Source organism: Falco rusticolus, chromosome 1 (genome assembly GCF_015220075.1).
Source record: "Falco rusticolus isolate bFalRus1 chromosome 1, bFalRus1.pri, whole genome shotgun sequence".
Taxonomy (NCBI): Eukaryota; Metazoa; Chordata; class Aves; order Falconiformes; family Falconidae; genus Falco; species Falco rusticolus.
Window position 1 is genome coordinate 36,510,993 of NC_051187.1, and position 22,543 is coordinate 36,533,535.

General features: G+C 55.3%; 1 long non-coding RNA gene across 1 annotated transcript in view; it reads left to right on the forward strand.

Moving 5' to 3' along the window:
* The window catches only part of LOC119150272, a 47,302-nt gene extending 30,597 nt beyond the window's left edge, over window positions 1-16,705 (forward strand). Inside the window, exons 9-11 of the long non-coding RNA XR_005105005.1 lie at window positions 2,538-2,929; window positions 7,801-8,115; window positions 11,779-16,705. This is a non-coding gene — a long non-coding RNA (uncharacterized LOC119150272). The remainder of the gene's footprint in view (window positions 1-2,537; window positions 2,930-7,800; window positions 8,116-11,778) is intronic.
* The last annotated feature ends 5,838 nt before the right edge of the window (window positions 16,706-22,543 follow it).

Below are 22,543 nucleotides of genomic sequence, written 5' to 3' on the forward strand. Positions count from 1 at the left end.
GAGCTTCACCTGTGTATAAGTTCTTCCAGGCTTTGCTGCAGCAAAACCTGGCTCTGTGCAGCTGCTCATCAGCTGCCTGCGGTGCCCCCTTCCCTCTGCCATAGCTGGAGCAGAGAAGTGGGAACAAACCTGGGCAAACCGACTTGCAGTCCCTGGGGAAACAGCACAGGGTGGGAAAACGCTTGGGCATGGCTCTGCAGCTGTGCCCCTGGGCTCACAGCCCTCTGAGAGCAGCTGGGACTGACTGAGCTGGTCTGGAGGGCTGGGAGGCGGTACCGCAGCGGAGGAGATGCTGGCCGTCCAAGAGCTGTCCCTGTCCCCGTTTCCCTGAATGAATGTGGGATCCCAGGACGGCAGGCAGCAGGGATGGGCTCTGCTGCCTGCTTTAGCAGCCAGATTGGCTGGAGTTGCCACAGGTTTATCCATCAGCAGTAAGACTGATCAGCCCTGGAGGGACAGCGTGACTCTTGGTCCCTAAGGTCCCTGGGGAGCGGCACTTCTGCAAGCCAGGTTAAAGCCAGCTGCCAGGCATCTGCTTTTTCTGGAGCTCCCTTGGGCATGTGAGGCTGAATCCTGTCCCTTGCCCCTCATGAAGCCTCTCTAGCCCCCGCATCCCCACGCTGCAGCAGCATCCTGCCCTCTGATGTGGCAGCCCAACCTCACCATGCACCGGCAGCTCCCTTTTTGCTTCGGCTGAGCCTTCTCCACCCCTTGCTGGGCTGCCACAGCTTCGCATCCTCCCAGCCGTGTGCTCCGGCCGCTCTGCTGGTGCCTTGGCTGCATGGGGGGCAGCCTCCCCTCGCTCCCTGCTCATCCTGCCTTGCAGGATCAGCCTGGCTGCCCTGCTTATTTGATTTTATTTGGTTTGTGTTGGCCGAGGATGAAGTCGCAGGTATTTCTGAGCAGCGATAGGATCTCACCAGCCAGCCCTCCTTTAATAAGATCCCAGGCGTCTGAGGTACCCGATTACCTTATCTCCTCTCTGCAGATGTACACTACTCCCCTCTCTCGCCAAATTGGGAAGAAGCAGCCGAAACGCTGCTACCCAGCCCAGTCTCTAGTAAATGCTACAGCCCCTCTCCGAGCCCATAAATAATGTTGGATGCTAAAGCAAGGCATGAGCGCAGCATCGCCCACTCTTCTGCAGCTCTTGGAGCTGCAAAGGGGAATGTCCCTAGCCAGAGAAGCGAGTGCCAGAGCATGTGTCCTGGCCAAAGTGGCTGCCGTGAGCAGAAAATGTGGAAAAATAAGCAGAAAGTGGAAGGGGAAGGTGGGAATCAACAGCACTGAGCGGAGCCTGGAAAATGTAGAAATTTTGAAGGGAAGAGATGGGATCAGAAACTTCAGAGGAATTTCTAGCAGTGAGGAGGAGGAACTGCTTTTTAGCATGTGATAAAAAAAAAGGGGGGGGGGGATAGAAAAAAGTTCTTAGCAATGCTATTGGAATTGGGAAAGCAGAGCAGGTGGTGGTGGTATCTGTGGAGAAGGGATGTGCCTTCAGGCCATGTGATGGTGAACATGTGTGAATCTGTTTCCATTCCTGCTGTGTCCAAGGGTCCCGGCAGCAGCGTTTGGGAAGCACACTGGTGGTGCAGGGCAGGCAGGTTCCCCTGGCTCCTGCCTGGGGCTGGAGAGGAGCGAGGAGCGCCGTTCTGGATCGCATACTGCTCCGGTGTGAGCCCCGAGCGGCACAGGGGGCGAGCTGCTCTCCAGGCTGGGCTTTTCTGGGAAACGGTCGATGAAGGCTTTGTGGGAGGCGATATCGTGGCTGACCTTACAGCAATGGGTCTTATTAAAGCACAGGGCCAACTTAGCTTGCAGCCAGGTCAAGTTGTATTGCAGATGATAGCATTGCTGTTTAGAAAAATACTTTTTTTTTTTGGTCCGAAAGTCTTCGAGGCTGCCTCATTGCACCCTGGTACAGAAGCGGGCCTGGGTTGCAGCTGAGTGTTTCCTTCCCCACAGGGCATCTCCTGTCCCTGGGACAGGCTGAGCTGTCGTGCCAGCATCTCCCTGGCTTCCAAAGCCACTTTGGATCTGCCAGCTGATGTTTGGGCAGGACCAGCCCTTCTCTCTGAACCAGAGTTGCCCCTTGCCCACAGCAGCCCTGGCAGGCTGCTTGTGGTGGCAGGGCTCTTCAAGATCCCTTGGTACGATGCAGATGAACCCACACCTAATTGCTTTTAAAATTCCCAGTTGCTATGACGACTGCCCAAGCATGATGCGCTGGAGTGCTGTGTCTCTGCTCCCAGGTCTTGCGTTGCCACCAGAAAGCTGTGTGTACCTCTGTACGTACATGTACTTTATTCCAGCTTTCAAAGGTGGTTTATAATCCCTTTGGAGCATGAGCAGAGCTGGTAAAGGGTTTACTTAAAAGGTCTGATAATAAGGTTAAGGAGAGGCCACCAGCCGCTCACCCTGCTGCTGAGCACTTCGATGGCTAAATTTAGCCCCTTGAGTCATTATTGAGTCAGTAAATCGGGGGCAGGAAATCTTGATTTCTCTTTTCTCCCTTTTTTTTTTTTTTTTTTTAACAGTGGTGCGCCCAAGCTAGGCACCAGGTTGGCTTGGATTCTGCCCTAATCCAGCTTGTTACCTGCCTGCAGTGCTTTCCCTGGGAGCATCCCTGAGCCTTTCCAGAAGAAGGAAGAGCTCCTTTCTCTGACATCTGCCATGACGAGTGGCCGGGTCACAGGCAGGCAGCATCGTTTCCCATCGTTAGTGGTCTGAAGCATGGGAATGTCGGTCTGGTTAGAGTCGTCTCTTGCTGGCGAAGTGCTGATCGAGGCTGCGGGCAGGTAGGGCATCCCCGGAGCTGCTTGGAAACACAGCAGTGAGTGAAGATCCATCCAGATGCTCTTCTCCCAGCACGGCGTGCGAGAGTGCTGCAGCACAGCTGGTAGCAGCAGAAGAGCTCTGAAAAAGCCACGTGAGTGTTAAATTAAGCAACATCAGGAGATCCAGGTTTCCTGGACTTCCAGAGCTGCTCTGCACAATGCCCAAGCCTCCTCCAGACTGGCCCATCCCTGTGCCACGCGTGCAAGCAGCCAGCCCTCTCCAGAGGAGGGGCAGGCTCTGAGGTCCCCGGGGAGGCTGCGATGGAGCAGGATGGGCCAGCACTCAGTGCCGTGCCTGCTGGAGACCCTCTCCCGGGGTGCAGCAGGATAGCAGGCTGTCCAGGCAGCTTCTCACAGTCCCCAGAAAGTAAATCCTGGGAGTGGGGTCCCCACTGCTAGCTGATTGTATCGGTGTGTATTAGACCTCACCGACTGTGTCTTACATGATTTGTTCCTCAGAATGAAGTGTTTTACAAGTGCCGTGTTTAATCACCTTGCAGAAGGCGATGAAAAACTGTCTCTGTCCGTGGGGCTGGGAAATAGCTAAAAGGGATCTAGAGAAGAGACCACATCCTCACCCTGTCACATTAGCTGGGCTGGAAAGCCCAGAAGAGCTGGGGTTTGTGCTTGCAGACAGCCAGGGGTTGGACAGGAGAACTCAAAAGGTCAAAACACACACCAGGCGTGGAGATGTCCAAGTGGAGCAGAGCCCCAGTGCCTGCCCAGGCGTTAGAGCGGAGCCCCAGCTCGCTGTGCTTGCCCTCCCGGGGAGCAGGTGCTGCGGATGCTGCACATCCAGAGCCTCTGCCGGCCACCTCTGCAAGGGCTCCTGAAACACAGCTCTTCGCTTGGGCCCTGGTGCTCCCCTTACTTCTGTTTTTAGTGGAGACACCCCAAAACCTGGCAATGGAAGTATCTTCCCAGCTGAGGGGGGGGGGGGCGGGGGGGCTGTTTCTGGCAATGAGCTGAATCCAAGCAAACTCGTGTCAGAAGCAGTGCTGATGGCACGTGAGCCGAGAGCTGCTCCTGGCCTCTCCGCAGGAGAAGGGAGCGCTGCCAGGCTCTGCACGGGACCTGGCTCTTCCTGGAGGCAGAGGTACCTCTGTTGTTCTTAAGGACTTCTGGTGAGGCACGCTTCTTCCCGGCACCTGGAGATCAATCAGTGGCTTGTTGGACAGTGAAGGGCACAGAGGGCGATGGGTGCTCCTCACCCTGTTCTGGGTGTTTGCACAGTGAGGGTGGATGCTGGGCTGGGGAGCTGCCACTCTTGCTGTCATTTTTTTTTATTCACAGAAGGCAAAAGATGAAAAAAATCAGAGTAATGGCCAAGGAGACAGCATCCACTTGACTTCTCTTGCCCACGGCAGGAGCAATTAATCTAGTTAAGGCATTGCAGCGGGGCGAGACCACAAGGTTACACAGCCCGAAGCCTGTGCGCTCCGGGAGCTGCGGATGGTGCTGGACCAGCAGCCACAAGGTGTGCTCCCCCTCCCTCTCCCTGCCTTGCCTTTGATCTGCTGCCGGGGGGAGCACGAATATTGTTCCCCACTGGGAGCTGGTTGAACCCCAGCAGGAGCCCCAACATTACTAAAGAGGCGCTTGCAGCTGGCTGGCTGACATGGCGGTGGGTGCTCAGTGCTGCCTGGGACCTGCACGGATGAGCAGAGCCTCCCGGAGATGGAGCGGCTTCCCTCAGCTGCGGGCCTGTCATCTGCTCCCTCTTACTAATAGGTTCCCTCCTCTGAGTACTGCTTAAGCCTCCTCTGTGGTGTAACAAACCCCTGAGGTCTGATCCTGCTGATGTAAAGGTGTAAAGGGAGAGCAGAGCGGGCTGTCGGAGCAGGGTGGTGGTCCTCAGGGGCCTGCGGGACATGCATGTCACCAAGGGCATGGCTGTCAGCTGCGTGGAGAGGCTTGGAGCCCTGTGCCGTGGCTGGCAGGTCAGAGAGCCACCCTGCACCGTGCCAGCGTGCCCCTCGTTGGGCTCTGCTGGTTGATGCCAAAGGTAACGAGCACCTTGGAAGGACATTTTTTGCTGGTGGCTGGTGATGCCCCTTTACTAAAGGCTGCTGGATAGGGAAGGGAGCGGGGTCTTGGCATCCCCACCTGGGAGCGTGGTCTTGTCCTCCGGACACGTGTTGCTGGCGGGTGTCTGAGCAGTGACATCCCGGGGAAGATGCTGTCTGCAGCCCTGGGCTTGAGAAGCCACAAAGGGTGGGCGATGCAGTGCAGACGGCATTGAGGGGATAGGTGTCTGCCTCTCCCCCGTTATTTATTATGCCATAAAATCCAAGGTAACATACATCAGTAAATGCTGTGAAGGGTTTCGTGCGCGTCAGCCGTGCGTATGTGATGGAGCAGATGCTCTTTCAAGACAAGGGGCTCTGTGAGCGGAGGCTGCTGTGATTGATGGGGCAGCTTTCAGCTGTCTGCGCCTTCGCTTGGCTGTAACACAGAACTGCTCCCCCAGAATGCCCCGTCACCGCGGGCTGGGAGGGCAGGGTCCCTCTCGGCAGCGGGGTCCCCTCTGGCTGGGTACCTGCTGCGAGGGTCGGCTGCCGGGGGGGCGGGTGGCATGGGGAGGCTGCTCGGAGGAGCTGAGGCTCCCACTGGCCGATTTTCCCAGGGAACAGGACGCGTGCCATCGTGCTTTCTGTGTACCTGTACCTCTGACAGCTCCCGAGCTCTTCAGATGGTCTCAGCCATGTGTGACAGCAGAACTGTCACCAGTGCTGACAGAAGATGTTCCTACATGGAGATGTCCCCACACCGAGGTGTTCCTGCGCGTCCTGTGAAACGTGCAACCAGGTGGGAGAGGGTGACGGTGAGCATCACCACAGAGGGACAAGCCAGCGTGCACACACCCCCGGGACATGAGGGACAAGTCCTACATGCCTGTGGCCCGCTCATGGGTGGAAGCTTTGGCAGGTGGTGACAACTTAGACATCAAACTTGGCTGAACCAGGAGACATAAATCCTGTTATTTGGGATTAGTGTGGGCAATTCGTTTTAAAGACGGACAAATCCCTTGACTTGTAGGTACCTGCTTGTCACGGGAGACATTCCTCATCTCCAGGAGAGCTGCTCCAGTTGAACAGATCCAGCCCTCTCTGGAGAGATGCTCTGGAGTTGCTAATCATTGGGTTTGGGGATTTTTTTTTCCTAACACTTGTGGGTGATTGCTTCCTCCTCCTCCTCCCTTTTGTCTTTTTGCAACATCATGAGGTTGGGAAGGACCATCTGCTGATTTGATTAATGGCCCTTTTCTGAAAAAGCAACAGAGACAAATGTCCTCCTGAATGTGGCAAAGAGAAATGGAGAAACAGGCTGGCTAATTTTCAGCCATTATTTTGAAACCCAAACTCCTTCCCAGTATCAATTTAGCTATTATTTCAAAAACTAATTAATCTTCACTCAGGCAGTTCTGAGAGACCTGTGTTTAGATAATTAACAGCCCATGGATTATGAAAAGTCTTGCTTTTAGGTCCTACTACAGTGCTTGCCTTCAAGAACACTCCTCCTATCGTCCTGCTTACCAACTCCTTTCATCAGTCCTTCTTTTTTTGACAATTAAGAGCAAATAATTAGCCGTGATGGATTTTGCTTGCTTTCCTGCAGCTCAGCTCTGGTTTTTTTGGTCCTTAAATATTATTCAGCCAAGCAATTTTTGTGGTGGTTTTGCAGCTAATTACACCCAAGCAGGGCAAGGGTAACTGCTGTTACCAAGAGGATCTGGAGAGAGAGGTTGTGTATGGCTGACAGAGAAGCTGAGCAATGAGGTGTGAGAAAGGAGATCCTGGAAGGACAGGGGATGGGATTATTTTTTTTTTTTCTTCCCTCTCTCCAGTTTTGCACGATGCAATGTGAACTTGCCCTATGTATTGCCATGCTGGGGCTGGGCTGACCTCCTTCCCTTGGGACTCCGCTGGCCTCTCGCTTGCCACTGCAGCTTTTGATATTCTTGCTGCGCTGGATGGTGAGGCATCTCCGAGCTGTGGGGGCTGCGGGAGAGCTCTGCACAGTGAAGCAAAGGTGATGGGGTAGTATCAACCCAGGGGCAGCAGTGGGGCAGGTCTGCATCCCGTGCAGACCCTGAGCAGTGCCTGTCCGTACCCTGCATACTCCCTGGCCACCGAGAAGCAAATGCAGGCTGGCAGTGCCGGCGGAGCCACGCTGTGCTGGAGACGGCGCTGTGCCCGAGTGCTGCTGTTCATTAAGCAGCCCGGAGTTTGTTTGCTCTTCTGCTGAGGGCGAAGGAGCCGGAGCGGTGCGGAGCTTGGCCTTTCAACCCTTTGTCTCAAAGAGATGATTCTGAGGTTTTCTTTTTTTAATCTTGGGGCCAAACTCTGTTTGGTTCAAGGCAGCTTTACCTGGCTGAGGGCTAGGAGAGTACTGGGGACGTCGCGTGGCTTGTAGGGACACTGGGGACCTTGGGGCATGGCGTTGGGGGGAAGGCCGGGAGCAAAGCTGCTCTGGCTGCTGCCATTCTCATTAGATCTGGCTGAGTCTGCAGCACAGGAATTGCTCTGGACAAGAGGTGCTGCAGAAGCAGCACTTGATCACTTTGGAGGAAACGATGAAGTTTTCTCTCTGCTTGAGTGACCCAGGGGGGAAAAAGATGCACAGAGAGGTGATGCTGGCAGTTCCCTGCGATGTTAAATGGGAATCTGAGAGGTGGCTCCAACAGGTGCCGCTGAGGGCAGTGCGAGGGGGGGATGGACGTTGGGATAAGCCCCTGCAGCCCTTCCCATCTGGGGCACGAGCTGAGCTGCGCTGCAAACGTGCTGGGAGCACCGGAGGACATGCTCAAACTTAGCTTGATGGAGAGCAGCTCTCAGTTTTCCATCAATCCTACACTGGGGTTTCAGCTCCGTAAGCGTTGGTGATTTCTTAAATACAGGCTTGACTTGCAAGCTTAATGTTCGTGGGTATTTAAAGAGCCACCATTTCTCTCTCCTAACAGGACTTTGAGCTGTGTTTCCTGGGATCGTGAGCAACTGATGGATCATCCCTGGTGCCCCTGTGAAACCTGATGCTGTCCCCACGCCGGCACTGGGAGATTTCCAACCAAACCTCCTCGTCTTGGGGTCAGTTCAGTGAAGGAAGCAAAGAGGATTTTAGGTCCTCCCATCCTGTGGTGCCTACGGGCTCGATGTGATTCGGGATCTCTGGAGCTGATGGATGTCTGGGAGAGTTCTCCAAGTCCTGCTAGGCAGAAGAGTTCGCACATCATTAGCACCATTGCTGTGACCAAACCCTGGCTCGGACAGGCGTGAGTGTAAGTTTTGCCTTCTGAAGCGGGGTTTGTATGCCTCGTGCTTTGCTGTGCAGCCTGGCAGGGTTTGCCTGGCCCTGTGCCCCTCAGCCCTGTGCATCCAGCCGATTGCAGTGCAGGGGGAGGCAGGAGATCCCCACCCAGAGCAAAGCCCCAGACACCCTCTCCATGCCCAGGAGGTGGTCCTCAGGGCTGCTGTAGGTTGTATCAATATTCCCTCAATACTGGAGGGGAGGAAGAGAGGAGATGCTTCTGGTTATGAGGACAAGGGTGTAAGAGCACCTTCCCTGGCTGGGACAGCAAAGGGCCAAAACCCTCCCCAAGCCCCTTGAGCCCCTCTCATCTCTGGACTGGAATGGTGTAAAGAGGTTTGTCAGGTTACTCTGGCTTTAAATAGTTAGGCTTGGATTCAGGCTCAAGCAGAAAGAAATAATTCCTGATGAGCTGCTTACTTTTTCAAACAGATGATGTTTGTGTCTGATAAATCTCTGCCGGTGAAACTCCTTGGTCTAGCAGTTTGACTCCTAATTAAATATTTACCAAGACAGCACCTCGCCCTGCCTCAAGAAATATCGTCCTTTCACCTCCTCATGGCTTTCGCCTCTTTAGCAGTGTGCAGTTTAAGGAGAGCCATTTAAGACTTGGCTCCAATAAAATGGAGAAAAGCAATTTTCTCTCCACCTTTCCAATCGCTCTCCATTTTTCCCCCTCTGTGAATGAAGTTTGCTGGAGGCTGTGGAGCTCCAGCTTCTTGGAAAGCAAAGGGCTTTTGCAGGAGGGCTGGCAATCTCTCCATCAGGTAGGATGCTACCTCCTCTCGCCAGCAAAGAGAACAGCTACCTGGGGAGGGAGCGAGAGCAGCGCAGCTGATGGAGATGTCACCCCATGCATCTGCAGGGGCTGGGGGCTGCTGTGTGGGGTCACCGGTCACCCAGGGCTGGCTGTTTGGGATGGGTGCATCATTCGGAGAGGCTGAGCTTTTGGGGAAAGGGGTTTGGTTTACCCCGATTTTAACTGTTTGCTACACGATATTATTTTGGGTGGACCAAGCGTCTTCCCCTCTCTTGGGGCGGAGGAAGGATGATCTCTGGTTCGAACCAGTCTGAATCGAAGCAGAACAACTATGAAGCTGCTGCGAGGGCCCCCGTGTGAGCTGGAGCCCGTGCCTGGTGCAGCACGGCCGGAGGGCTGCTGGGGGGATGGCCCCTGGGTTGCCCACCACCCCTGTGCTGCGGCTGCCCCTTGGGGTGGAGCGTCTGGACCACCCCATCACCATGGGGACCTGCCTGCATCTGCTGATTGCTGCAGCTCTTGGGTCCCCTGTAGCAGCCATTCGACATCCCCCCTCACATCTTCCATCTGCCCAGCCAGCACAAAGCTGGCAAGACTGTGCTCCTGCATAATCCCGCTCCAGAGCCCGTGGCCTGGGTGACACCACCTGCAAACTGAGGGGTTTCCCCCATCCTCCTGCCCCTCGGGCTTCCTTCACGTAGATAAAGATGAAAATTGGTGGTTTCAGAGCCCCTGCAGCCGCCTGCCCCCCATGCATGTGTGTGCCCCTGCATCTGTTTGCAGCAGGGGCTGCAAGGAGGCGATGCATCTCCCTCGCCCTGCTTCCCCTGCTGGCCTGGCTTTATCTCCTTCCAATTAAATAAGTGCAGACAGTGGGCTTAATAAGGCCCTGCCTATGAAAGATTACTAACGATCTCATTTCCAGCACGTTGTGAATTATGAGGCAGCCTGCAAAACAAAGCCAAGCGGGGACAGGCTTGGCAGCTAATTACTGTCCCCCATGTCCCCCCCCACTGCCACCGTTGTTAGCTGGGCCCCTAATTGCTCCCTGTGCTGGATTGCATTTTGCTGCTGGTTGTGGTTCATTCACAGCTCTCGTCTGGCACTCGGCTGTTGCTGCTTCTCTCTATCCCCTCCCCCCCCCCCACCTTTTTCAAGTTTATTAATGAAAACCTTATCTTTCTGTGCAGATAATGCCAGAAATAATTAGTACTCAGTGAGGTCTGTCAGGCTCTTCTCCTCTCCCACACCCCTTCCCTGATATCCTTCCTGTTTGCAGTTTCCCAGGTGCTTGGTTAGCGCTGGGGATGTTTTTTTGGGGGGTATTAGGGCTTTCTCACCCTGTGCAGCCTTCCTGGCTGCTCTAGGCTCAGGGCTGTGCTGGGAAGTCTCCTCTGGAGGGGATGCTGGGGAGAAGGGGGACAGCTGCATCTGCAACCTCTGCTTAAAATCCAAGTTTTCCTTGCTCAGGGCAAACCTGGTGCACACGGGGACCTGCAGCCAGGTGTGCTGGGTGGGTTTGGTCTCCAGGGTCCTGGCTGGGGTGCAGGTCATCCCTGGTCCCATCCCTGCTGGAAAGCCAGGGGCAGCCCTACGTTGGCATCAGGGGGCTGTCCCAGCTCTTCTCGAGCTCCTTTTTTTACAATTACGTTTATATTCGTTGTTTCTTGGCTTAAATCTTTCAGCCTGATAAAGGATGACAGTGCTTCTCGAGTGCCTGGGATAGCATAAATAATTCCAGTGCTGAGAGAGAGATTTACAGTGATATAAATGTCAGGAGTGAGCCCAGTTTGTATTAATGGCCTTATTAGTTATGTTGCTGTAAAATACTGATACTCCAGTTGTTAAGCAGCCATGGTTTTGCTCTGCAGCATTAATTCAATAGATTGGGGCTTTTTGATATAAATCGTAAAGTCTGCTGAACCCCATTAGAAAATTCTTCATGATATGTCAGAGATCTTCAAATGGCTTTGACTGAGAGAGACCTGGGAATAAAAAAAGCTGTTTGGCGTGTAAGTATGGAGCAAAGACGGCAGGTGCTGCCCCTCCATGCCCAGGCTGCAGCTGCAGCATCCTCCTGTGGGATGGAGATGCTGCGGGACTAGGTGGGTGTTGCATGAGCACCCTGGCCACAGCAGCTCTGGTCCTGCTTAGAGCCACCCTTGCCCTTGGAGGTCTCCTGGCCATGCAGGGACTTGGGGTAAGCTTGAGTTTTTCAGCCAGCGGCTATGGAAACCACATCTTAAGCTGTCCCAGAGGTCCTGTCTGGGCATCTCCCATGAGCCAGAAGTTGACTTGGCTCTATCCCCAAGCTCGGGCTCACCAAGGCATTGAGAGAAGGTCCCTGAAGGAGAGGAAAAGGGGGAGAAGACTGGTGCTTGGCTAGGGCTGGGAGGGTGAAACTGTCTAGAGGGAGAAGATGCCCATAGTGCTGCTCTGATCCCTCTCTGCCCTCCCCTGCAGTGCCCCTGTCACCCCCTCTGCTTTGCTGCTGTAGCCTCCTTCAGTTCATGAACCTGGAGGCGAGCTGACAGCCAGGATCATTGTCTGACCCGTGGCTTGAGGTGTCCATCCTTACCCCTCTCTCACAGAGTTGCTATCCTCCTCCCAGCCCTGTGCTGCTGCAAGAGGTGCCAGCGCTGTCCCCATCACGTCTGTCCCTTCACCTTGCCCCGGAGCCACTGCTCCTGCCATGGCTCTTTTGCAACTCTGCAAACTTTCCACCAGCAATCTGCCAAGTGCACAGGGAGGGAGGGAGGAAGGAGGTGGGGAAAGTACCACAATAATTGAAAATAAATGATGCATTATATGAAATAAATGTTCTGGTGCAGCCAGCTTGCTGCAGCTGATTATTTATATTTTTTTTCTTCCTAGCGTTTGGAGATGCCTGATAAAAGGGGGATTGGAAGTGAAGGAATGGCACCGCCAGACTGGTGGGGCTGTTCTTTCACCCATGGCTTGGGGAGCACCCCGCATCCTGCAGCGATGGCCGGTGGAGCAGGACATCAGTGCCAGACGGGAGTCCAGTGCAAGAGAGGCCGCTCTTTTGGGCTGTGCTGGAGCTCCGTGGGCTCAGTGCCCAGCTGTGACACGTAAGGATGGGACAGGGAAGTCGTAGGGAGCCTCCAGAGGTGCTTCTCTGCTTGCCACTCTTCACATTTGAGGATGTCCCAGGTCTGACATGATGTCCCTATAGCTAATGGCTCCACACACCTGCCTGCCTCCTGAGCCTCCTACCCCAGGAACTGCCTGACCGTCAGCTCTGCACCACCCATAACGTGTCTTCTGCAGGGTCAGCCATGCATTGCCTTGGTGGGCACTTGGCTTGGCCAACGGCGACCAGAGCTCTGCTGCTCCCTGCCTGGGCACGCGCCTGTTAGTGCACACAAAGCAAATGGACCCTCTGCCCGAGGTGGGGGTTCTTTGCAATGTTCTTCTGGTGAGGATTAACTCCTGACACTGCTATTTGTTATGGGAAGAGGTTATGTTTTCCCGGGAGATGTTGGATTTAACCGGCAATGTGAAGCTTTCTCCTGCCTTGGATCCCCCACGTCACTGACTGACCATGTCACGGTTCTTATGCCTTGATAAGACTTACCCTGGATTATTATTTAGCCCCTAATTAATCTTGAGAGTGATGTAAAGGCTTTGAACTGGTTGTTTGAAGATTGAGTGGATGATTTCTGCTCTTGTCAAAGAAAAAGGGATTTGGAGGCAAGAGCCTAGCTCTGAATGATGTTGAGTTGCTCTCGCCAGGCAGGTGGGACTGGCTCCTGACTCCCTCCCTGCCAGCGCCTGCGGGGCCCCTGCAAGGCAAATCCCCTCAGAAATGGGATGCAAAACGGTGCTCGGGAGGGATGCGAGCCAGGATGATGTCTGGCTGGGGACTGGATACGCCCTGTACAAACAGTCAGATGCCAGCGGGAATCCCCCCACGGGAGCTGTGAGGTTTGGGGTTAACAGCCCGGCCCTTTTCTTCTCCCACAAGCGATTTCCCCTCATGTATCTTGTTTGCTTGCAGACTCCTTGCAGCAGCCAGCAGCTCGGTTGTCTCATTAATCACCACTGACAATGGCCACACAGCGTCTGGTGAAGCCAGGACCTTGTCCCCCAGCCAGGAAGGTGTTGGGATGAGCCGTATTGCTCCCTGAAAACTCCAGCCGAAAACGGGGAAAAGGCCGTGTCGCCCATGGGGTTGAAGCTCATGGAAGATGCTCTTTCTCCATGCCAGCCTCTTGTTCCTGCCTGCAGGCAGGCAGTGAGTTACGGTTAGCCCTTGTGAACCTGTGTCTTTTTAAAATGCATCTTTTTAAAATGCATCTTTTCCTTCTCCCTGCTCGCTGGGATCAAGGGCAGCTCTGTGGGGGGCTGGTGGGTTTGTCTGCCGCTGCATTGATTTGGCAAAGGCTGGGGATGAAAGCACCGCAGCCTCCAGCTGAGGCTGTGGAGGGTTTTAGGCTTGAGTTTTCCCGAATTCTGCCCATCGCAAAAGTAAACAAACGCCACTGGCCAGGGGCAGCTTGGAGCTGGAGAGGGTTGGCACAGGGGCTGAGCATCGATCACGGGCTGCTAGGCAAGACCTGACCAAAACCCCACTGGTGTCAGGAGGCAACTCCAACCCTCCCAGCTTCCAAATGTTGGGCCGGGCAGAAAAACCAGCCTACTTAGAAAGCAGTCGTTTGACGTTGTGCTGTCAGACTTCAAATGGCCATCACTGTGGCTCATGACCCCGAGCAGAAATCCTGGTGGACCTCAGCCTGTTTCAGGTCTCGATCTGACCTGTTTTTGTGATGCCCTGAAAATGGCATCATCCATCACAGCCTGTGGGGGTGCAGGAAGGGGAGGGCAGGTTAAACTCCTCTCCCTTACCCTCTGCCGCTCCCCGCCACCACTTTATCTCTCCAGAAGCTGCATTTGAGTACAGCTCACTTTGTTAGTCATTTCTTTTACACAGAGGCTTTTAAAAGTGCCTGGGAACAGCGGCTTGTGTCAGGGAGATGCTTTTCAGTCCAGCGACTGTAATATTTAAGTGCTGGTTAAATAGCCACCTCATCTAAAAGTAACGGGCAAAGAGCTGAAAGCTTGCCGGAGCCGCAGCCTTCTACCTGCCTATTTGAACAGGTCCTACAGAGATGATTTAGGAGACCAGGGTTTCTTCCCCATCAGCTGCCTGGGTCACATCAGGGATGGCATGGCATTTTCCTTGCACCCCCATGGAGCTCTGCTGCCCCAGGGACTCTGTGCACCCCACGGATGATCCAGCTGGCTGATGGGGGCAGTTCGGGGTTGGGTGGCTGTGGCCCACGGGGGTCTTCTCAAATGGGTGATGTGTCTTGATGAGCCCAGGTGCCTCGATGTTCCTTCCCAGTGGAGGAGCAGTCTGTAATGCTGCGGTGGCCCTTCCCTGGCCACGTGGGTCCCGTGACTGCAGTCCCCAGGGGAGCCCCCCCCTGCAGTGCTGGAGCCACAGGGCTGTGTCCTGAGCTGGAGAAAGCTGGCAGAGGGGCTGTCAGCCTGGGGAGACCCTGGCTGGGGATGCTGAGGGTATCCTGAGGTGCCACCACCCCCCCGCAGCCCATCCTGTCATGGTACGTGGTGGCGCTAAGGAAATGGAGATGCTGGGACCCTTCATATGGGTCTTATTTGCTTTTAATCTGATAGTTAAATTGTTTTCTTCCCAAATGTAGTAAATGAGAGGTTTAATCAAACCCAGCCAGCCAGCACTGATGGAATCTTGGCAGTAGAGGAAAACACTGCATTTTTGTTTGTGTCCCACCATGCTCCCTTGGAGACATCCTGGCTCTTGCAGCAGCTCCTCACTCGACGGCACCGGAGGGCACGGGCTTTGCTTAGCTGTTAATCCAAGTACTGTGCCCTATGTGGGGCCATCACAGCGGGACCCCTGCTAGCCCACCTGCTCCCAGCCCCTCTCCTTGGCCAGGCTTCGCGGTGGCAATGGTGGGACTGTCCTGCTACACCTCTCCTCAACCGCTTTCTTTCCAGGAGGAGGGTCTCGCCTGGTACCCCCATCCCAGGAGTTGGTGTTGGGTTCAAGCCCTCCACCCCAGGTTTCCTATCATGCGTGACAGCACCAGGATCTGCTCTTAGAGCATCTCCATGTCTGAACTTCTCTGCCCAAATCTTAGACATGTTGTGGCCCTTGGTGGGGGAAAAGATGAGCATCTTCCCAGGCCCGAAACAGCCTTGGGCAAGGGTGTGAGTAGGGATAGAGCCAGCGGGCTTCGCTGGCTTTAAAATAGGGAGCAAAGCACCCCCAAACGTCCAGCTGGTCAATGCTTCTGGGAATGAGGGGAGACTCTGCGTTCCCTTATGCATCAGAGCCCTCAAAACCCACTGGCTCCCGGCGCGAGGCCAGCTGATCCTGGAGACGCGGCTCCTCTGCCTCCTTTTTCCAGATGGCTTTTCTCAATCAAGGCTTTTCCAGAAATAGCTTGCATACACCGAGCAGCCGGCTCTGCAAATAGCTCACCTCCCGAAACAAGGAGGCAGTGCGGTCGGAGCATCGTCCCCTATGTCCCTTCCACGCTCCCGACTGCCTTGGTGCTGACTCCAGCATGCAGAAACCCTCTGCTTCTGCCGGGACGCCTCTGCCGGCTGGGAAATGGGGATGTGCCAGGGTCCTCTGTGTCTGGGCTGTCCTGTCCTGCACAGGGGCAGCCCCAGCTTTGCTGTGGGAGCTGACCGGCGGCTTGCTTGGCCATGTGCATCCCGCATCTCTGCAGGGAAGGGTGGCTGGTGGCTTCCAGGGGCAGGGAGGTGGCCCAGGTGACACAGCACGTGGTCCGAATGTCATGGTGGCGGGGCACCACCGCTCCCAGCTGCAGTGCTGCCTCGTGTCCCTTCTTACATGTTTATTATGCCAACTTGAAGGGGGGGGGAAATGCAATTTTTTTTCTGTGGGTTTAGCTGATTTATTAATGGTCTGTAATGCCAGTAATAGCTCATCTATAAATCTGTTCTTAAGAATTTATAGGGCAAATATTCCAGCGCCATACTAAAGACACAACTCATAAATGCCTGTGAGCACCAGCCCAATGGCTCTGGCAGCAGAAAACAGTTATCTGAGGGGAGGGAAAGGCGGCGAGCTCACCCCAGTGGCTTCCACCTGGAGCCTTGAAAATATTTGGAAAGCAAATTATTTCGGGGACTGTTCCCTCCAGCCAGGAGGTGCCTGTGGCCTCCTGCTCCATGCTGTGCTGGAACCGAGCCTGCAGTGGGTGTCAGCACCATCCCGATGCCAAGGCACTGCTCCCATCCCTGCAGGCTCCCAGGCCCGTCCACCCCCAGCGCTCTCCCCAGGGACCCCCGCCATCTGCCATCACCTCATCCCCAGCCCAGGGTGACAGTATTTACCGCTGAAGTGCGCTGAGTGTAATTGCTAATCAGATACAGGCAATCAATTCATCCCCCCGCCGCTGCCGCCTCGGGGAGGGGCTGCCTTTCCCTGCTGAAGGTGACTCCTGCAGGAATTCAGATTTAAAAATAAAGGCGATAATCATCAGAAGTTCATTAAATTAGCATCAGGCTCATTTGCACTTGGGGGGTGGGGGGTGGGGTGGTGGTGGCAGGGAGCAGGACCAGGCAGAGGACATCTCTACTTGCCTCCCCTCAGTCCAGGGATGTCCGCAGGAGATGCCTCCAGCGGGACAAGGGTCCAAACGCTCCTGGGAGCTCTCCCTGATTTACTCCTCCTGTCCCGGGGTTGCTGCAGTCATGAGTCAACAGTGCAGTATATTTAAATGCAAAACACCATTATCCTTCATTAAAAGCTCTGTCATCACCCAGACTGCACAGGAAAGAGTTATTATGCCATTATGCTCCCGGTGACACACGGCTTCCCCAGCCCTCCAGCAGCCACAGCGATGCATGTCGGCCGTGCCAGGTGCCCGTGGTGGGTCGGTGGTGTGTGGCCAGGGGCTGTGCCCTGTGAGGTGGCTGGCATCCGATTTTCCCTCGATGGTGGCCTCAGAGCAGGGAGGCGAGGCGCAGGAGAATGGGGCCTGGGGGGTACGAGGGTACCACGGTGTGGGAGGGATGCTGCTGGCACGGCAGGGGCGGGCACCATGTGTGCTGGGGATGGTCGAGGATGGGCTGAGCCCCCCGAGCAGGGAAGCACCATGGGGGCTTTGTGGACCCATAATTTGTTGTTCCCAAAGATGGACAAGCCCAGTGGAGCCCCGGTGCTGTTTCTGGGAGGAGTTTCCCCTCCTTGGGACAGGGCACATGCAGGAGAGCGATGCCTGGGCTGGTGCCACAGTCCCCCAGCTGTCCTGTGTCCCCCAGCAGCCACAGCACCCACCAGGGACACAGGGTGGCTGCAAAGAAATCACCCCACAGCATCACTCCGTGCTTTGCAGCCCCGTTCTGGGGGCTTCACGTTCGCTCTCCGTGAGACCACCAGCATGCAGGATCCATGCAGGAGCTCCTGTGCTCCTCATAAAATCCAGGCAAGAGCAGAGCTGGCGTTTCGTGTAACTTCAGGTGATTCCCTGTCACCAAGATTTGGAGACACTGTTTCCCTCTTGCTGGAGGAAAAGCGAGTGAGGCAGAACAGCTTTTGTAGTGGCAGGGGTGTTGATTCACGGCTCGTAATTTAATTAAGAAAGAGACGAGATCAAAAGGGGACTGTATTAAAAAATAAATCAGGTAGAGGGAGTGGAGTTCCTTCCTTTAATTATGGTGTGGATTTGTAACAGCGAGAGACTCCATCAATCACAAAGAAAAGAAAAGGTGTCAAGTGGAGAGAAACCTTCCCTGGGTTAATTACCGCTAAGGAAGGAGGAGATTATTGAGCTGGGTGTCAGAAAGCCGATATCGATACCTCCCGGTGGCCGTTCCAGCAGGGCTGGGCAGCACAAACCCCCTTGGACGCTGAACACAGTGATGTGGAGGTGCCGCAGCTGAGGAGATGGTCGTGGTGCCAGGCAGGCCAGGCAGCGGGGGGGCTGGCGGGCGGGGGGCTGGGGGGGCAAACACCCCCGGGCAGGGGCAGACAGCACACAGCCAGGTCCAAGCCCCGCAGTCCGGTTTTCGTGGGCCGCAGGCTGTGCCATTGGCAGCACCGGTGAAGACCAGGGCCGGGCTGGCTGCAGCCCGATTTGTGGAATAATTAATTCTCTTTTGATCATCTGCTGCGTAAATCATCAGTGGCCAGGAGTTAATCATGCATATGAAATGAATCCTTCTCCTGCCTTAATGAGCGCTGAATCGTGACCAGCATCTGTTTACTCCTGACACTTTCATCTTCTTGGCAGTCTGAACAATTAATTGTTTCCAATAATCTCCTTTTTATTCTATTAAAAAAAAAATAGCTGAGAGCAAGCAGCCTTCCACTCCGCACTCCTGCTCCCAGAGTTGTCTCTCTAATCTCTGTTTTTTCAGTCTTAGGGAAAGATTGGTTTTTCGGGAGCGACATGAGGGCTCTGCCAGCGCTCAGTGTGCCCAGGGAGGAGCGAGCTCTCCGTTCTCCCGACGAGGATGATGCTAGTGGCAGGACTGCCTTCCTCGCCAGCCAACTTAGAGGCTGGGCTTTTCATAGCTAATAGCAAATAACAAGCCTGTTTGAACACGGGAGTGTTTCCACCTGCCATTTACCTGGAGCAAACCGCAATTAATCCACCGGTTGCACCACCAACGCAATGTAATTGGATTAATTGGAGAGGTCTGTCCCTGGCTGCCGCCTCCTCCAGCGGTGGGATCCGTGCCCGTCGGGTACCGGACCAGCGTCGCCAGGAGATGCTGGACCAGGATCCAGCCATGGGCACTGGAGCTTGTTGATGGTTGATGGAAATGACCTGCCCACTAATTGGAGTTTATGAGGCATGGCCTGGTTAAGGGGTGCTTGTTAAAAGGCAGCAGGAGCAGGGGGGGCTGCAGGTGAGCTCTGCTGCCAGCCAAGGGGTTTGGGGGGGCTGGGGTGTTGCAGGGGTCAGTGAGCTTGGGGGGGAACCTGGAGGCAAGAGGCCAGGTGGGTGTTTTGGCAGGTGGGGGATGAGGTCGCCTGCCCCATTACCTTGGCTGTTTAGCAGGCAGCAGATGCTGCCCGCCAGCCCTCGGTCACCTTTGCCCTGCGTTTTGGGGGCACACAAGGAGGGCTGCATGTCCTGGGGCAGGTAGGGGCGGCATGAAACCCTGTGGAAGCGCCTGAGTGGGACAAGTGGGGCCACACCAGACCCTCCTGTGCTGCCCTGCTGCCTCTGCAGCCTCTGCTGAGCATTGGGAAGGCAAAATTCCCGTGTTCCTGCTTCCCATTCTGCTCAGTGTTCCTGCTCAGACCCATTCTCCAGTCCTGACACCCAGGTGCCAGCATGGTGGCTCATCTGGACAGACAGGCAGGCAGACGGACAGACAGACAGACATCCTCTCCAGACCCCACAGGAGCCCAGGGAGCTGATGGAGCCTGTCCCCCCGCCACCTGGGTTTGTGCTCGGGGGCTGGATCCTGTGCTGCTGCCCGGGGTCTGTGCCATCAATCTGGCTGCCCTTGGAAAATGCCCATTAAATATATATATATGTGTGTGTAGGTATTAGAAAAAGCTTTTGGGGACTCTGCCAAGCCTGCTGGCTGGAGGAAAGGTGGGGGGCAGGTGGAGGGTCTGCGGGGATGGGGTGCCCATAGGTACCAGAATCATATGCACAGGCTGTGGGAGAATGCCAGCCCTGCTCTTCCTGAGCTAAATTGGGTCTAACCTGGCCCGGGTGGAAACCAGAGGCCGCAGGGGATCTATTGCAATTGCCCAAATCAACTAAAAAAACCATAAAAATGCCCTTAGGGAAGCAGGCAGCTCCCTATGCCTGGGGCTGTGGGACACCCTTGCTGCCTTTGGACTCCATCCCTGCTAAAGGGAGCTGGGACCCCCCTGCGCAGCCACCAGCCCCACTCAGGATGCTATGGAGGTGAGGCCAGCAGGCACGACACAGCCTTTAGTTTGTTCCTTCCTTTATCCAAGAGGAAGAACAAAATCCCACCAGCTCCTGCATTATTCAGAAAAATGAGGGGTTTTTTTCTGAGATGAATTGGCTTCCCCAGCAGGCATCTGGGGTGAGCAGGAGCTTCAGTGATGTGCAGGGTGCAGCATGCAATGACAGCGCCAGTGTTAGCTGGGCCATGGGGGTCTGAGGAGATGCCCCGGGAAGGACATCGTGGCTCCTGCAAGGGGGAGTGGGAGTCCCTGGCTGAGTGGGAAGAGTTTGCCACAGCCCTGGCCTCATCTGAGCTCCTGACTGCAGCCAGCAGGGAAGAGGACCTCTCCGAGAGCTGGGCACCTGCAGATGCCCCCAACTGCTCTGGAGCCCGTGGGAGGCATGGGGCCCTCACGTCGCCCCAGCCAGCAAATCTCCCTGTCCTCGGGGGCCTGCCATGACCTTTTGGTGAGGGCCAGGAGCCAGTGGCTCTTGATCCATCTTGCAGACCAGCTCAAACTGTGACAGCAAGGTCAGGGAGATTTGGGGCTCCTGGACACGTCCCTTGTCACATCAGTTCCTGCAGCGTACTTGGCTACAATTTAGCCTGGTTTAATTGGTGCTTAAATTAGCCACAAATGGAACAGTGCTGCAGCTGCGGCTGTGTTCGAAAATATATAAAATTACAGCACAGTAAAACATTTTCACATTTCATTAGTGTGTCTTAATGGGAAGTGTCTGCTCCCCAAACTCCCCATTTGTTCTCCAGAGCAGTAAAAGTTTACACATTAGCAGTTGCGATGCCTATTAACATGGCAAAATGTTCCACATGTTTTGCAGGGGCAGCACTGCTCCACAGGGATGGGATGGGAAGGGAAGCTTAAAATTTAGGGGACTGGGTGCTCTCCTGAGGCACCTATAAGCGGCTGGTGGGAGGGATTGGAGCAGGGAGCATCCCGCACCCCAGGAAGAGCATCCTGTGCCCCAGGAGAAGCATCCTGCACCCCCAGAGGAGCATGAGAGCCCTTTTCCCAGGATGGTGCTGCCTGTCCCCCCGGCTTTATCAAAGCTCCAGCTTTCTCACAAGCAGGGTAATGCCTCCGATCCAAGTCAGGAAGCTTTTTCATCGAAGCAGCTTTTTAGCAGAAGCCTATTTAACGCTTAGGCTGACGCCCTCAAGTGCTTTATTTTACAGTATTTTTGTTCCTCTCCATTATAAGTAATAGTCTATAAAAGCCAGAACACAGCACTTTGCTCCCTCCTGCTTCACTCCCCTACAGCGTGGGCAGCCCTGCGTGGCGAGGGCTGAGGAGGCAGAACAGGGCTCCTCTGCTCATGGCTGCTGCTGTCCCAGCACAATAAGGCAGCGGGAAAAAGCAAGAGAAAAAACCCCAGTGAGGGGGGATTGCATGGAGTTAAACTGCTTGTCCCATCAGCGTACCCCAAAGTTTTGTTTTAACTAGATTTAGTTAAATAGCTTTGGGTTTGTGGGCAGCTCTAGTTTGTGGGCAGCATCTTCCCCATCCCTGGTGGGCTTGGGCTGGGGGGCTCGTGGTGTGAAATGAGTTTTGAGGTCTGAGCCCAAACTGAACGGGTGGGGATTGTACCTTGTCCCTCTCCCACCTGGTCCAGACCTCAGCTCCCCCAGGGAGATGGGCTGTTGTAGCTGGGGTGGCTGAGGACAGCTGAGGGGGGCTGAGCCCAGGGGGTTCTTAAAGCCTGAGCAGCCCGGGGAAACCAAACCTCCTCCTGCCCCGGTTTGGCTCATGGGCTCAGTGCAGTGAGGTGCAGCCAGGCACAGGGAGGTGCTGGATGAAGGGGGCAGGAGCTGGCTCTGCTGGGCTGGCTCCAGGGCCTGCAGCAAGCCAGAAATGGGAACATCCAGGTGCCAGCTTGGAGGAGGACGTACATCCTGGTCTGACCCATCCCACCCTCCCCAAGCTAGAGGCAAAAACCTGATGCCTCCCAGCTCTGCAGCCCAAACCTGTGTTGGGCATCCCGAACTACCCCCTCTTGCCAGACCCTGAGCTGGAGGCTAGGAGCCAGCCCAGTTGCCTCCCTTTCATTAGTTAGTAATTACCCCAACAGACAATGGTGCTATTTGTGTGATTGGAGGCTGCTAATTGCCAGCCAAGGAAGGCACTGAAGAGGAGGGCAGCCCTGTGTTTTGCTCTTCCCATCTCTTGGGTTGCATCCTTGGGGCACTGGAACCCTCTGCCTGCAGTTGGGGGCTGCCCCTGGCCACTGCAGCCCAGCAAGGGGCTTTCCTCCATCTGCTCCCAGGCTGGCAAGCTGGGCCCTGCCTCTCCTGCCCAGACACGTGCGGCTGCAGGCTCTGTCCCCCTCCAGCAGCTGCATTTGACCTTTCGGCAGTGGCACTTGGAGAGCAGCAGCGGCTGCGTGGCTTTGCCGCATGGTCCCCGGGGGCCAGCTCGCCGCCACGGCTGCTGTGGCTCAGAGGGGAAAAATGGTATTTTCATTTCCATCCCTCCATCCCCCTTCCCACTCCGGAGCTTCTTTAGAGCCAGAGAAGAAAAGGCCATGGTCTGGTTTTCCTGCTTCCCCTCTGCTCCTGCCTTTTCATTCCGCTCTTTCCAGCAGCTGCAAATGGTTTTGCCTGTGAACGCTCGCACTTATCTGTCCCCGTGCCTTTTCATCTTGCGCTGCCTAAATATCAGGGGCTGGGCGGCTTCAGTAGGGGAGCAGGAAGGAAAAAG